General features: G+C 44.1%; 1 long non-coding RNA gene across 1 annotated transcript; it reads right to left on the bottom strand.

The window, feature by feature from the left end:
• Window positions 1-5,489: 5,489 nt before the first annotated feature.
• LOC140627978 (uncharacterized) lies at window positions 5,490-13,802 on the bottom strand. Its single transcript, XR_012026445.1, has 3 exons — window positions 13,499-13,802; window positions 9,765-9,945; window positions 5,490-5,950 (listed from the first exon to the last, which is right to left on the bottom strand). It is a non-coding gene; the product is annotated as an uncharacterized lncRNA (long non-coding RNA).
• Between the last annotated feature and the right edge of the window lie 2,323 nt (window positions 13,803-16,125).

Raw genomic sequence — 16,125 nt, 5'->3', positions numbered from 1 at the left:
GTAAACAAGAGCCATTCCTACAAACTGAAAATGATATTAAACAAATTAAAAGAACTGTTGTTCATTGAGTTGGTGGCAGAACCATACAGAAAGGAATTATTCCTCATGGCAGGGATTTGACTGTTCATCCCTAGCAGGATACACTTTAGGGAGGAAAAAGCCAACAAAACAACAACAAAACCAAACAAACCAAACTCAAACCCCCAGAACAACAAAGCAAAACAAACAAGCAAAAACAATCTTTAAATTATTTTCAGTAATTACATTGGTAACTTAAAAAACAGTTTTGTTGTTCTGAATATATGGAAGTGTGTTAATGCCATTAGCAATTAGGATTCTCTGCACAAGAGAAAAGAAATATCGGGAAAATATTTCAGATATTTCAAATCTACAATCCTGATTTTGAATTGGAAGTATGAATTTAAATTCATAATGTATTTGGGTCTTGATTTGAACAAACCAAGTATAAAACGTTAATAGACAATTCGAAAATGAATTTGACCCATGACTGAATGTTTGATAATATTAAGGAATTATCATTTTAAATGTGAAATAGTCTATAAGCTTTTTAAAATGTGCTTAAGATCAGCATAGGGAAGAGAGACAATGGTATTATAATAGGGTTGTATGGTGACAGATGGTAGCTACACTTGTGGTGAGCACAGCATAACTTATAGGGAAGTTGAATCACTATGTTGCACACCTGAAACTAATGTAACATTGTGTGTCTACTATACTCAAATAAAAAAATATTTTTCGAGTGTGCTTAAAATGCCAAGCAGGATAAATGAAACCAAATCTTGGCTCTGTGTATCTATACACATAATAAATCTCATGTTCTCATATGGAGGAAAAAAAGAAAATCTTATACACTACCATAAAGGCAGTATATTGCTGCATATGAATTACCCTCCAAGCTTAGTGGCTTAAAACAACAAGTCTTATCTCACAGTTTCAGTGGACCAGGAATGTAAGTGCGGCTTAGCTGGCTAACTCTGCCTCAAGATCTCTCACAAACTTCAGCCAAGGCATCGGTTGGGACCTCAGTGTCATCTAAAGGTTAAGCCCAGAGAGGATCTGCCTCTGCACTCACTTATGTGAGCTTCATGGGGTTCAGTTTCTCACTAGTTATTGGACCAGGTCCCAGCTCTTTCCTAGCTACTGGATGGAGGGGCTTCCTCGGAGCCTTGCCACGTATGCCTCTCCTTAGGGAAGCTCACCACCTGGCAGCCGACTTCATCAGAGCAGGAAAGAAGGAGAGGAACAGAGGCCATCCAAGATGGAAGCCAGATCTTTTCTGTAACCCAGTCTTGGAAGTAACATCTTATTACTTTTGTTATATTCTATTCATCAGAAGAAAGTCACTAGGCTCAGCCCACACTGAAAGGCAGGGGCCTACAAGAGGGGACACACACCAGTAGCTAGAGATCACAAAGCATCATTCATTTTAGATGTAGCCTACCACTGGCTATACCTGATAAAGCAACAAAAATTAGATTGGCAGGTTTTTCATCAGCAATAATGGATCCTCAAAGATAATGAGAGACTATCTCCGAAATGCTACAGGAAAATAGCCACCAGTCTAGAATTTTATTTCAGGCTAAGTCTGGTAGAATAAAAGAGGTGTTTCTTCAAAAGTCAATGAAAAGTAATTTTAAAAAAAGACCATAGCTCTGGAGTAAACAATATTATTCAATATATCTAGAATCCTATATCAAGATAAAGTGGTATGGCATTTAAGACTAAAAGATAAAACATGTTTTTCTGTACATAAAATAAGAGACCTTACTAGGATATCCTTTGGTGGCATGAAGAAAAGTGATCTGAGAAATGACATTAAACCTGTCCCATCAGGGGAGAAAGGAAGCTAAAACAGATGTCCTGAAGAGAGGACTTCACCATGACCAAAGAAGAGATCACTATGTTAGGGCGGTCACATGACTTGCACCTGGCACAAGGCAGGGCTTCTCCCTTCCTCATTCCCTTCTTGGAATGGGCCTTTGGGAAGTCATAGGAAAGAGTTGGAGGCCATTGATATAAAATCTCACTGAAATTATTCCATAAACGATGGTACATATCAGCCAGAGAGAGTTTTGCTGCCTTATAGATATTTCACTTTGAGCTTCCCCTCCCCCTCCATCAAGGGGAAAACATGAAGGAATCAACATTTTCTGACTGAGAGGCCTATGGAGAGGCCAGAGGAGGGAAAAACTGAGGACAGCCAGTCAAGACAATGTATTTTTAGATTTAGGAAAAGAAAAACAGGGCAAAACAAGACAAGGAAAGACAGTAAAGGTATTGTTCCAAATGCTGACAAAGGTTATCTCTAGGAAATGTGACTAGGGATGATTTTTCCTTTTATGTATATTTTCTTAAGTTTCTAAGGGAATAATACATGTGTTTGTAATAATACAAAAAACTGTCTCTTCAAAATTGAAAGGATTAAATTACAAAAACAACCTTTATCTTCCCAGCGTCCTGAGGGTTTGTCATAGCGTATTGGGGGTAGGGTCGCTGAACATGGTTAACAGAAATAGTATAAACTTGTCTCATCCCAGTCCCCCAACCGCCAATCAGTTTCAGGTACCAGATGGCATACACCGTCCTGTGGGAGTCATTGGTGCTGCTCACCCAATGTTTCTGGCTATCTTCTAGGGCACGTGATGGGATTGTACTTCTCTATCCTTCTTTGAAGTTACGCTCAGTTGCGGGACTTGATTTGCCCACAAGCTCTGAGTGCAAGTGACACTGTCACCTTTGGGTGCCGTTTGCGGAGTCACCCTCCTTTTATTGAGGTAATGAGGAGATTGCACGCTGAAGTGGAACCTCCAAGGGCTGGAAGACTCTGAAGGGCTGCCATGAGTGGTCCCGGTCCCCTCTGCTGACCCTTGCTGGATGCATAGCAGGTGCAAAACAAAAACAGACTTTCATTGCATTGCGCCACTCCGATTTGGGAGTTGTTTGTTATTGCAGCCATTCAGCGATCCTCTTGAGAGATTGGTCCAGCTGATATTCTACTGCTATTAGGGTTTCTCATTTTTCTGCTGACAAATTTAAGAACCAAATGAATGGAGCAAAAATAGGTCTCCCCTAATATCTTTCAAATGATAGGCTTAAAATCACCTGATGGCTTCACCTTAAACTTTGAACACTTCACGCTTAGGAGATTTGCTCCAATAATGGCCAGGGCTTCGGAAGGATCTGTTCCTATTATTTACTCACAAAATGTCTCCAGTGCTCACAGAGAGAAAAAAATCTCAGGATTGCTGCACATCAAGGCCTTCTTTTCCTCCACACAAATGGCTAATTGCCTTGGAATCCCAGAGGCAGTGCAAGGCAGAAGGGAGAGGAAGAATAAAAGAAAATTGCTTTAAATGGGCTAAATATACCTATGAAGAAAAAAAAAAAGCAAATTCTCCTACAAGGCAAGTGCATCAATTAAACCTTTCAATGGGGAGATCTTACTTATGCTCTCGGCATTAGTCTGGAATATATATTATGGAACTCTATTTACTCCTCTAATTAATATAAATGAGCGGTTACCATAGCAATTATTGCATTATATGATGCACATAAAACTCTGGCTATGCTTAGAGCTAGGGTCAACATTTTAAATCACTCTTGACTCATCATGAATCAAATGTCCCTTTCTGGATATTCCGATGCACGAAGGTTGAGCATTTATTAGTAATAATGGAATGTAGAATTAATGTAGCACATTGTATCTTCAAAGTGCTTGAACTGTATTAACTAGCTAACCTCCACAGGATCTCCTTTGTGTCTGTCTCACCCATCTTTCCAATGGGCAACCAAGAGGAGGCCTGCTGACAGGAGGTCCCTGGGGGGCCATTCCCAGAAAGAATAACATTTTGGAACTTAGAAATCCAAGGTCTAGTATGTTATTTGTCATAGGAATGATAGAAGAGAATTTGTCATAGGAATGATAGAAGAGAGAAGATTTGACATCAAACAAGAGTCTGAGGAAATGTGAGGAGCCCGGGGTTGCCAGGTAGGAGCACTGTGGTGGAGAGGGGAGAGGAAGTATTGGGGGACGGTGTTTGGCCTAGAACATAGCCTGATGGCCTTGGGCAGGTCGGCAGTGGGGTGGGAGTGGCACACAGCCTGGACCCACTTGTGCAGTCAGGGCCAGCTCATGGGTGTGAAGCCAGGGTGTCTGCCCAGGGTTTGAGCTCAGATGGGCTGTGGACTTGGTTTATTTATTTATTTTGTAAATATTTTATTTATTTATTCATGAAAGACATAGAGAGAGAGGCAGAGACACAGGCAGAGGGAGAAGCAGGCTCCATGCAGGGAGCCCAATGTAGGACTTGATCCCGGGACTCCAGGATCACGTCCCGGGCTGAAGGCAGGTGCTAAACTGCTGAGGGATTCCCCTCTGTGCTTGGTTTAATGCTCTGTGCTCACTCTGAAATTCTAAACGATGTTATCTCTGACTTTATGTTTTGTAGGCAAAGTCTGCTGGGACAGTAAAGCTGGTAGCCTTACCTTACTCCCCACCTCCCTCACCTCCCCGAGAGGGTCCTTGGCTATCTGCTCCCCAACCCTGCTACTCCTGAGAACCACCTTGCCTCACACTCCACAGCTCTCTGTCCCCACAGGGACCCAGGTATAGGCAGACTTAGGCACATGTGTGCTGTGGAGCGTCAGGACAGGACCCTGCCCCAGGCTGGCAGCATCACCACACATTCAGAAACTAGACAGAGGTAAGCCTCATACCCACCCTGATCCTCTCTGCATGGGGGCAGGGGTCTCCTACATGCTATGGGTTGGGGTGGTGGTGGGGTGGTGGGAAAGAGAAGTGCCTGGCTTGACTTCCCTGCCCTCAAGCCCTCAAGCAAAGCACCGTGTGGCCATCTGGAAGCTGGTGGGCCTCATAGGGCCTCCTGGGCACCTTTGAGGGTTGAAGGCAAGTATCTCTGTGCTCAAGTGAATGTGACATTGAACAGCAAATAAAAATCACCAAGATAGGTCCAGAGAGAGATGGCGGAAGAAAGGAAAAAGGTTTCATATTTTTGTAACTTTGAGAAACCCTTCCCTGACTTTTGAACAAGTGGCCTCTTGCTAATTTTGTGCTGGCTCTCATGAATTATGGAGCCGGCCTGTCCTTACTACCCTTGTAACTTGGGTGTTTGGGGTCCAAGTTACTTAACTTTTCTATGTCTCAGTTTTCTCATCTGTAAAATGGGCCATCTGGGATTCAACTATATGAAAATGCCATTTTTATAAATCAGAAATGGTCAAATCTTCTAATTTTGTATGATTCAACTTAATATCACCTTCCTCATAGGAGTCCAGTGGTGATTCAATGACCCAGCACGGGAAACGGATTGAGAAGGGGGCCCAGCTCATAATAAGCACCCAAAAGATGTTCAGTACTTGGCTTTTATTCATAGTGGTGATGCTATTAGGAGGACACGAATCTTCTTTTTATACAAACCTGAGGCCCCTAGAAAGTAGGTGCCACAGCCAGAAGGTGATAGGCCGCCTTGCTTTGCTTCCATGGGCTGTTCTGAGAAAGCACTAGGCTCTACACATCCTGGTACAATGTTGGCCGAAGGAAGTGTGTCCTGAGCTGATGAGTGTCTTGTCTCTGTGGCTGACCCTGAGTTTGAGATCCGGCCTGCATGTCATGCTTTGAAGCACACAGTCACATGGTGTTCTCATTGTGTCTAAAACGAGAGGAATATCTCCAAACGGACAGTTGGCATGCAATGTCTCCAATGCAGTTGGCATGTTTGCATTTATTCAGGGTGGGAGGCAGCTTTGCCAGAGAGGTATTGTCTCAGGAGAATGAGTGTTTTCCTTGAGTTCGACCCAGTTTTCCAAGGACAGACACATCTCAAGATTTGTCCTCTCTGATGGCTTGCTTCTTGGAGGACTCGACAGGATTATAACTTCAATTGATTTCTTTTTATTAGCTGAGGATGAACTGCAAAAGGGTAAAGGTTCATTTTGGATAAATCCTCAAAAGTTCGAGAAAGCTCCCAAGACTCCTGCTGAACTTTCTTAATCTCTCTACAGCTTTGCGTTCTGTGCAATTATCCATATTTGTGAAGGGTAAACTACTCTTGCCTTCATCTCTGTCACTGCCGATGGCCTGCTGGTCCCAGAAGCCCCACCACCCTGGTCTCTGCCGGTCTACACAAGGTCGCCACTGTCTGGGAAGACACAGGGCAGCTCCTCCCCAAGGATGCCAGGCCTGAGAGTGGACACCGTTCAAGTCACGGAGCTGGAAGGCAGGGGCCAGTGAGGGAAAAAAAACCCTGAAATTAAGGAGATTTAAAGAACGAAAGGCCTTTGGAAGACGAATGTGGTACTAAATTTTCCTGGTACGACCTGAGTGATGGTCACCATTTCTCTTATTTACGAAGCAGTGAACAAAAATGTCTTTCCCGCTCTCCTTTCTGAGAATTTCCTGACACAGCCATGCCAGCAGGCTTGCTGAGGGATTTTGAGACGTGGTTTCTCATCCAGCCTCAGTCCTAAGGCAATGTTGTCTCTGACAAGCAAGATGAGACAGGAGGGAAAGTGACTTTGAAATGCTCCATGCCACATTCCATCCTCTCACATGAGGCAATAGCAAGGGTTGGAAAATTCACTGCAGTGTCTGAGGGGCCTGGGTCCTCATCCCAGCTCTGCTGGTCTCTAGCTTTGGGCCTGGTAACAAGGCTTCTCTTCTCTGAACCTTGATGTCTCTGGCTGGAAAACGAGGGGCAGGTCAGCCAGAGGGCCTTACAGGCCAGTCCTGCCACCATAGGATTAAATAATTTCAAATAAAGTTTGATCCAGAAACTAGCATTGATAGCTCCGACCACGTTAAGGAAATTACTACCTTCCTTAATAGAAAATAAAATTTATAGCCTTCAAGGATGGCAATCTCTGCTGTGGACTGAATATTTGTATCCTTGCCCTCCATTCATATGTTGAAGCCCTAATCCTTCATGTAATGCTATTTAGAGGGGAAGCCTTTGGGAGATAATTAGGTCATGAGGGTGGAACTCTCATGATGGGATTAGTGCCCTTATAAGAAGAGACACTAAAGTGATGGTGTCTCTCTTTTTCCTGTGAAAATACAAGATGGTGGCCATCTATGAACCAAGAAGAGGGCTCTCACCATAACCCAGCCATGATCTTGGACTTCTAGCTTCCAGCTTCCAGAAATAAATGTCTGTTGCTTAAGCCCATCCAGTTCTATGTTATTTTTGTTATAGCAACCTGAGCTAAGACAATAGTCCTTCTAGAGGGAGGCTCTTCAAGTGAGGAAGTTGACCCTCCAAGCTATATTTTATACCCTAAGCTGAAGTCAAGAGCCCCACTCATCATATGGCCTGCCTCTTCACTGATTCCTGACTTTGCTCACAGCCGGCCATATTGCAGGTTGATAGTGGGCATGTCGGGGGGTGGTTGTGATGGGAGGTGGGGTGGCAGTTGGTCTACCCTGTTATCCATCATTCTAGGGGGGTGGACATAGGACACTACCCTTTATCACTCATAATGTAAAAGAAGCATGGCTGGAGCATTTAAATAAAACTTTACAGGACTTTACTACAGGGTCAGGAATAACAACTGGAAAATTGACTATGTAATCTAGGAATCTAAATAATTGTCTTGAAAGCTTTATTTTATTCTCTAAAGAATGCCTTGGCCCTGTCCCATCCTAGCTCCTGGCCTACCTACAGTCTCTACAAGAGCAATCCTGGCAAGCACCCAAGAATACTAGCTCAGAGATGTGCACTCCCTGGATGGTATACTCAAAAAAAGTCAGTTTAAAGAGAAGTCGGGTCACTTTACATTCTCTTGCCCTCCTCAAGGTCATCTACCTAGTTATAATTCCCTAAGAATCCACCTTTCTAGGGATAGACCAGGGCAGAGCACAGCTACCAGGGACTACCCAGACAACTTGAACCCAATTGCAATGTAACACAGCCACGCCAAGAGCTAACATGTGGGAGCACCTATCATGCCCCAGAGAGGCATCTGAACAATTTCTCATATGCTAACCAACTTACTTCTCCCAACAAGGCTATGGGATTGATACTATTATACTAATTTAACAGATGAGAAAATTGAGATCCAGAGAGGGGAAGTAGCTTGCCTGAAGTCACAGAGCAAATTATAACAAAGCTAGGATTCAAACCCAGGCAATCGGACCCCAGAGACCACACACTGCATTGTGACACTGTGCTGTGCACAGTGGGAACAGCACGGGGCTGAACATGCCCTGAGACAAGCTAGAAAGATCAGTCCTCAGACGTGGAAAAAAATAACGGCAATATAATGCCATAGGGCACGGATAGGATGGTTACTGCCTGCTGCTGGAGGGTTCATAGAAGGCATCAGAGAGGAAGAGACCTGGAGGCTTAAAGCTTAAAACAAGCAACTACTAGGCCTTTCCTCCCAAGCGAGCACACCAAGTCTCCCAGGTGCACTGTTGCTGTGCATACAGAGAGTATATTGTTCCTCGTTGTGTTGGTGAAATTCTAAAAGATAGGCCACATTTGATATGTAAAGGAGACATTAGATATGTTAAGAGATTACTGCAGAGCCAAAAGATAGGTGTTGGTGAGGATGTAGAGAAACTGGAATCCCCGTTGCGGGAAGGGAAGATGATACAGCCATCGTGGGAAAAAAACAGTATGGTTACTCAAAACATTAAACATAGAATTTACCCTACGATCTAGCAATTACATTTCCGGGTATATTTCCAAAAACAATGGAATCAAGATCCCAAAGAGATATTTGCACACTAGCAATGTTATTTAAACTACACAGAGGTCGAAGCAACCCAAGTGTGCACCAGCTAATGAATGGATAAACAAAATGTGGTCTGTACGTACAGGGTGATGTTATTCAGCCTTAAAAAAAGGGACATTGTGTCACATGGTACAACATGGATGAATCTCGAGGACATTAGGCTCAGTGAAAGAAGCCAGGCACGAGAGGACAATATTGTACGTTTCCACTTACAGGAGGAAGTCACGTTCTCGGAGAGAGAAAGAAGGGTGATACCAGGGGTTGCAGGGAGGGGAAATAGGCAGTTGTCCCACGCCGGGAATAGAGCTTCAGCTTTGCAAGATGAAAGAGTTCTGGAGATCGGTTGCAAACAATGTGAATATACTGAACAGTACTGAACTGTATACCTTGACATGGTAAAAGATGGTGAATTTTATGTTATCTGTTTCTTACCACAATTATTAAAAAGCCTACATATACACTATGGCGGTTGTGTCCTATGCCAGGATGTGTTACCATCCTGCCCAAATACAAACCCACAATTTCGAAGTGATGTCCGCTGATTCCTAATGGATCTTTGTTCACACTGATGCTACCTTGATTTCTAAGCATAGCATGAAATGGCAGCCAGATGCACCTGGAATCCATGAATGAATCCCACTTTGGCCCTTTTGTTTCTAAAAGCCTTTTCCCCCATATTAGTACATTATTAACAACAAACATGCCAACTGCTTAATTGAGAAGACATAGCCACAGCATAATGATCGATGTGTTCAATAACCATAATGGTATTTATCCTGCACAAGATAAAGATCATCAGAGTCTTGTAAAAGGCCTCAAACATGGAAGCTATTGTCTTCCCATTTAAATTGAAAAGAGGAGTCCATGATTGGTGCTGCATGTTAAACAAAAAAAGCCCTTGAAAGGCAGAGAGTAGCCTCATGGAGTAAAGACTGGGACTTCCCACCCCCCCTACCCCGGGCTTGGCTACAGCAAACCTTGATCCTTACCAGTGTCTAGTCAAGCAGTCTTTGGGATGAATGGGGCTGGGCGAAGTTTCTTCAGTACTCAGCAGAGGAGGGCTTCATTCTGCCCTTCTGAGGGGCCGATCTGACAGTCACCACATGCACTTTGGAGTGGAGTCTTGATGGATCTTCTGCTGGAGCTCCCGTTCTCAGCAAGGGCACAGTCCTGTTGGGAAAGACAGTAATGTGCAATGTTTGAGAGTATGGTTTCTGGAGTCTTAAGCCCTAGATTCAAATTCTAGCCCTTCTGCTTCCTGGCAATATATCGGAAGACATTTTCATCTAAATGTGTTATTTTCTCCCGTATTTCAACGTCCCTCTTTGTAAAATATGAGAATCACAGTAGTGGGCTCGCAGAGGTGTGAGAATGAATGTGTCGGATAATAAACATAAAGCTCTTAGCATGGTACACCCTTAATACATTATTCCTATTTTTATTGCCTTTTTAAGATGGTGCTTCCTAAAAGGGAATGCCCAGTGGACTTCCTGAAGTATTTTTGTGGCTTAGATTTCCTGGAAGAGGAAAAGTGTCTTCAGAAATCACTGCACTTGGATATGGTTCAGTCAGACAACAGGTGGATCCCGGGGACTCAAGGGGCTCTATCCCACTACTGCCCAGGAGCACTGCTGTCTCTTCCCCTTCATCTGTCCATGAGTCATGCTGTACTTAGTAGGCCTCTATTAGTGTGGCTGAAAGGAGATGTCTAAGCAAGCACCCGCACGGCTCAGAACAGAGATCTCTGCTGCATCAGCTGAACCTTCAAGCCATTGTAGCTCTTCATCACCTCCATGGCAGGTGCCAAGTTTCTTGGCTTGGAGCCAGTAGTAGAAAGACCAGAAAGGCAAGGTCTCCCTCCTACAGACAGTGCAGGTATTTCTTAGTCAGCCTTAAATAGCCAGACCACCAAAGAAGAGACGCCTTCCTTAGCTGCTAGAGCTTAGTCCCTTCTCAAAGGATTATGAGGGCTTCCCCAGACCAGTTGGACAGTTATTTGACAGCCATGAAAGCAGGATGTTGGCAACCAGCACACCCACTGGCCAACATTGGTGGGCTCTGAGCTGCACCCAGCAGAAACCAGGTCTTCACAGATCTTACACACCTCACTCTCATTCTGAAAGCATGTATCACTCGCCAGACATACTTCTAAGCACTTGACGTGTATTTGCTTAAGTGATGCTCATAGACAACTCCTGTGAAGTAGATGCTTACGCGAGTCAGGGCTGTCAGCTGCTTACTTCCTCAAAGGGACCAAACAACACCACTGCAGGAGATTCTCCTGGGAGGTCGCCTTCCCAGTCCAAAGAGCATGCCCTCTGCTTGCAGTAAGTTGCAGAATAAACATTATTTTTGAAATGAGTTATGGACAGGATCTGAAGCCCTGGCACCTGGTGTACATCCCAGAATACAATGTACTATGAAGATGGTATGTGTGGGGTAGGTGAGTAAATGAATGAATGAATGAAGCCTGTTAATGTTTTTTCAGCACAGATTTATGTTAAATGGTCCTCGCTATGGTCTGCATGTCAGTGTCCTCCCCAAATTCTTATGGTGAAATCCTAACTCCCAGAGTGAAGGCATTAGGAGATGGGGCCTCTGGGAGGTGCTTTCATCATGCAAGTGGAACCTCATGAATGGGAGTAGTGTTCTTCTAAAAGGGGCTCCACAGAGATCCCTCTCCTCTTCCACCATACAGGGATATAACAAAAAGTCAGTTGTCTGTACCTCAGAAGCAGGCTCTCAGCAGAACACAACCATTCTGGCCCCCTGATCTTGGACTTCTAGCCTCCAGGACCATGAGAAATAAGTTTCTACTGTTTCTTAAGCCACCCAGAGTGTGGCTTGTTGTGATAGTAGCCTGAACGGACTAAGCCAACCCAATAGCTAAATAAACAAAGAAAGCAGAGAATAAGAAGAGACTTTTCACTTCTACTTTGCAGGACCCAGAGTTCAGGACACAGAAACCTAATTCTGTTGGTTCCCAAACTTCCTCTGGGCACTGAGATGGAAATGAGAAAAGACTTAAGGACTCAGGAACAGAGGGGCGCGACGCTTGGAGCAGCTACATAATTTCTACACAGGACAGTGGCACAGGAAGTTGGATGTTGCCTCTCAAGGCAGACTTGGTCCCGGCCCACTCTGTTCCCTGAGCTACTGAACATGAAGTTAGGAGATGGACGCTGGCCTCCCAGAGACTTGCATCTGGCCAAAACCGCACTGAAAGGCTTGTCTTTGTGCTGTTTTCAGGGGAACTCCTGAGGTCCCCAGCCCTGCATTATGAGCTTCAGATGATCTAGGTAACGCAGATTTGTCATCCTTCATCCAGTGCTTCAGTCTGATCCCCAGGAAAGCGCTTTGAATCCTGGTCTCAGTAAACATCTTCCCTCTAATCTGTAAGCTATTTATCAAATATGAATGTGCTTTTTGAAATGAGTAACTCATTTCCCTGGTGTTTTTGTTCCAAAAATAATTGGAAGTGACAATACAAAGAATTACACATGGAGTTGAATCATCATAGAATAAATATAAAGTTGGAAGTGCCCTTGGAGGCCAGCTCTCTTGTGCAGCTTCCTCTCCAAGGAGGTGTGGGGACTTCTATAGGCAGATCTGTGTTCCATTATTGATTAGCTTTTAGACTCTTGTTACATATTAGATTAGGATGGCTCTCTGGATAGAGAATGAATAGTCCAACTACACATACAAACATCTTACAAAAGAGCTTCCAATGTGATTTAAAAAAAAAAAAAAAGGAAACCATATTGGGACAAAATTGGAGAAAATGACAGAGTCCATTAAGCCCATGCTCTAGGTGACTATATGCATATTCTGTTCTTTTCAGAATGAAGCTCAAGATCACTTTTACCAGATTTGGCACAGAAGCATGTGTGCGTGCATGTACTTGGATGTATGAGTGTCTGTACACATGTATATACATCAACCACTTTGGGCAGCAATTTGAAACTAAAGCATTAGAAGACATTCTGAAGGCATAAATGAAATATAAGACTATTCCCTAAGATTAAGCCATTAAAACTCTAAAATTCATGTTCAGAAGAGGTTCTGAGGGACGCCTGGGTGGCTCAGTGGTTGAGCACCTGCCTTGGGCTCAGGGCATGATCCCGGGATCCTGGGATGGAGTCCTGCATCAGGCTTCTGGCATGGGGCCTGTTTCTCCCTCTGCCTGTGTCTCTGCCTCTCTCTTTCTGTGTCTCTCATGAATAAGTAAATAAAATCTTTAAAAAAATAAAGAAGAGGTTCTGAGCTCAAATATCCTGAATGTAGCCAAAAACATTTGGCAGCTCACTCTTAACTTCTGCTTCCTCTCCCTCTCCTGCTCTCTCTCAATTTTCCTCTCGTTAGTGGATTTGCCACAGAAACTGCAGGGGTGAGACACCAGTGAGCCTTGGAAAGTTGTGCTGGTTCTAATGGTCCAGTGCCAAAACAACCAACTGGATGTGGGCCTGTTGATTTGCAGCACTCCTTAGGCATGGTCCCAACTGCAAAATCCTGGTTGCTAGACTGAACCCCACTTTACTCATTCTAGAATTTATTTCTGCTGGTTAAAGAGGCATGGACAATGCTGTCTTATTTGTCCTCAAATTGACAAAATAACCTTCCTAACCACACACTTATCGATCAGTCTCTGAGCCCATGTAGGTTTGTATTGCTGCTATAGCAAATTACAATAATTTAGTGGCTTCAAACAACACAAATTTATTACCTTATTGTTCCAGAGGTTAGAAGTCAGACATGGGTCTCACTGGGCTAAAGATCAAGGGTGTTAGCAGGGCTGAGTTCCTTTCCAGAGGCTCCAGGGGAGAATCAGTTTCTTTATTCTTTCAGGCTTCTAGAGGCTATCTGCATTGCTTGACTTATGGTCCATTGCTCCATCTTCAAAGTCAACAATGTCACATCTCTCTGACTCGTCTTCCATCATGACATCTTCTTCTGACTATAGCCAAGAAACTTTCTCTGCTTTTAAAAATCATGTCCCTTTAGCCATATGAGGTAACATATTCACAGGTTCTGGATTTAAGACATAGATATCTATGTTGTTTTTCTTGGTATCAGTCATGCTAGAAGAACCTCCTCACTACTAATGGATCTGAAAAGAACAACAGGGCTTACACCACCCAAGAAACTCAGGGAAGAGCCTCTTGACCATCATGGTGGTCACTGAGATGCTCATTGGCCAAGGCCTAACAACAAGGCTTATCTACTCAGCTCTGATGGATGGGCTGCCATAGTTAGGGGGTATGTGTCATGGGGTCTATGACACAACTTGGTCCCTTCAAAGCCCCTCCTTCCTGAGATTAGGTATTGTTTCTGCATGGATGGATGTTTTCAACTTTCATAAAATCATACTTTGAAAGTTGTCTGTTGTTAACAGATATATAAAGTTTGTGTACATTTCACATAAAAAAAAACACATTTTCTTTTGCCAAATTAGAGCATAACATGTTTTTGCCTTCACTTGATAAACACCCTTTTCCATTTAAATCCTACTAAACAGCAACATAATTGTACAGAGTGAGGGAATGCAAACTCAGCCAAGGGGCCTTAATCACCTTTCAAGCCAAATTATGAATCGTGATTCCACGGCAGTTAAAACAAGTGTAGGTGGCTGCCCTTGAGCAGATCAACTGCATTTTTTCAGCACATGGAAGTTACATATTTTCCCCCAAAAAAGGTGTTTAATACAATATTTCATGATACAAACTGGATAGTGGGGGAGGGAGGAGGAGGGGTTCCCAGGTAGGTTCAGCGTGGGAGCTGACATGGGCGCTACAGCTCACCTAGACAGATCCAGACTGCCAACTCCCAAGGACTGGCGATGTCTGTATCATTCAGGATGAGAAAATAAATAATCTCCTTCTCCTTCATTTCCTGGATAATTAAGGAAAACACTGACTTAGCAGCCTGTATAATCACAGGCCCAGAAACCCAGCCGCAGGCCGTCTATGCAAGTGCCAATAAAATCACCTGAAAAGTGCAAAATATAAGATACGCAACCGGTGGCTTTGTTAAGCAGAGCAACTGGTTTAATTTATTTCCTTCCCCACCCCCGACCCCATCCCTTTTGAACAGATGAGAATAGGCAAACGAGTCTGAAGTGTCTGCTCTGGTGCCCTATACTCTGCCTCAAATGTGCACACACCTGAGCTATGGAAGGTGATGATGAGGACACTCCTGGCTGTGTCTAGAACCTTCGGCAGGCCTGGCTGTCCCGTTCACCCAAACCTTGTTACAACACCTATTCCCACCTCTGCTCCTGCTTCACCGAGGAAATCGGGATCAAGGGGTATGAATTTTACCTCAACTTTCTGCCCTTATGCTAGAGTGTCTATCCCTCTTCCTAGTTGTGTGACTTTGGGCAACTCCTTTCACCTCTCTGAACCTCAGTTTGCTCCTGTGTAAATGAAGCAACTTGCAGACATAATGCAGTAAGTGCCAGAGGAAACACGACCACAGATGATGGTGAGAGAGGTGTACCCAGTCCTCCGCCGTCTTCTGAGGGAAGGAGAAAACTGACTGCGGTGATGTGAGGTTTGCCCACCTTGACAAGTCTCTGCTTGCATCTTTCTCCACCTCTTCTCCCTCCATCCCATCTCAAGCTTCCCAGTTGAGGGCTGGGAGGGGAGAAGGGAGTGAGGATATAAGAACTCTCTCAGACACATGATGGCAAACAATCCCGACAGAGGCCAAGTTGTCTCTTGTATTCCTTCCTGTCTTCTGGGAGAAGACATTACCAAAGTGGGATGACCGAAACCATTCTGTACTTGGAGTAGAGAGAGATCTGAGGGCCATGAACCCCCTTCCCTTTTGAAAAGCTCACACCGAGTGGTTAAGATGCAACAAGAAAAAATTTTGGAAGCCAGATGTGCCTTCTGGATGGAGAGTGGTCCAGTTGAGTGTCAGAGGGTGACCACTGGGTCCTACCTCAGGATCCTGAGCCATCCTGGAAGAGATCTCACTTTGTAGCTGTGCCCACATCACCATTCAGTCCTCTTGCCCCAGGCAGATGGAGAAGACAGGTTTCATCCTGTGCGAAAAAAAAGCTCTCTTTTATTTTAGTTCAGTCTCTTCGAGTGTTACGTCATAGATTTTGCAGAATATGAGATTCAGAAAGAAAAAAATCAACCAGAATTAGAACCATAAGGGACACCTGGGTGGCTCAGTGGTTGAGCATCTGCCTTTGACTCAGAGTGTGATCCCGGGGTCCTGGGATCGAGTCCCACATCAGGCTCCCCAGCCTGATTCTCCCTCTGCCTATGTCTCTGCCTCTCTCTGTTTCTTTCATGAATAAATAAATATTTTTTTAAAAAAGAAGTAGAACTATCTATTTCA

This window comes from Canis lupus, chromosome X (genome assembly GCF_048164855.1).
Source record: "Canis lupus baileyi chromosome X, mCanLup2.hap1, whole genome shotgun sequence".
Classification (NCBI taxonomy): Eukaryota; Metazoa; Chordata; class Mammalia; order Carnivora; family Canidae; genus Canis; species Canis lupus.
The sequence above is the reverse complement of the archived record's forward strand: the minus strand, read 5'-3'. Positions and strand labels throughout refer to the sequence as shown.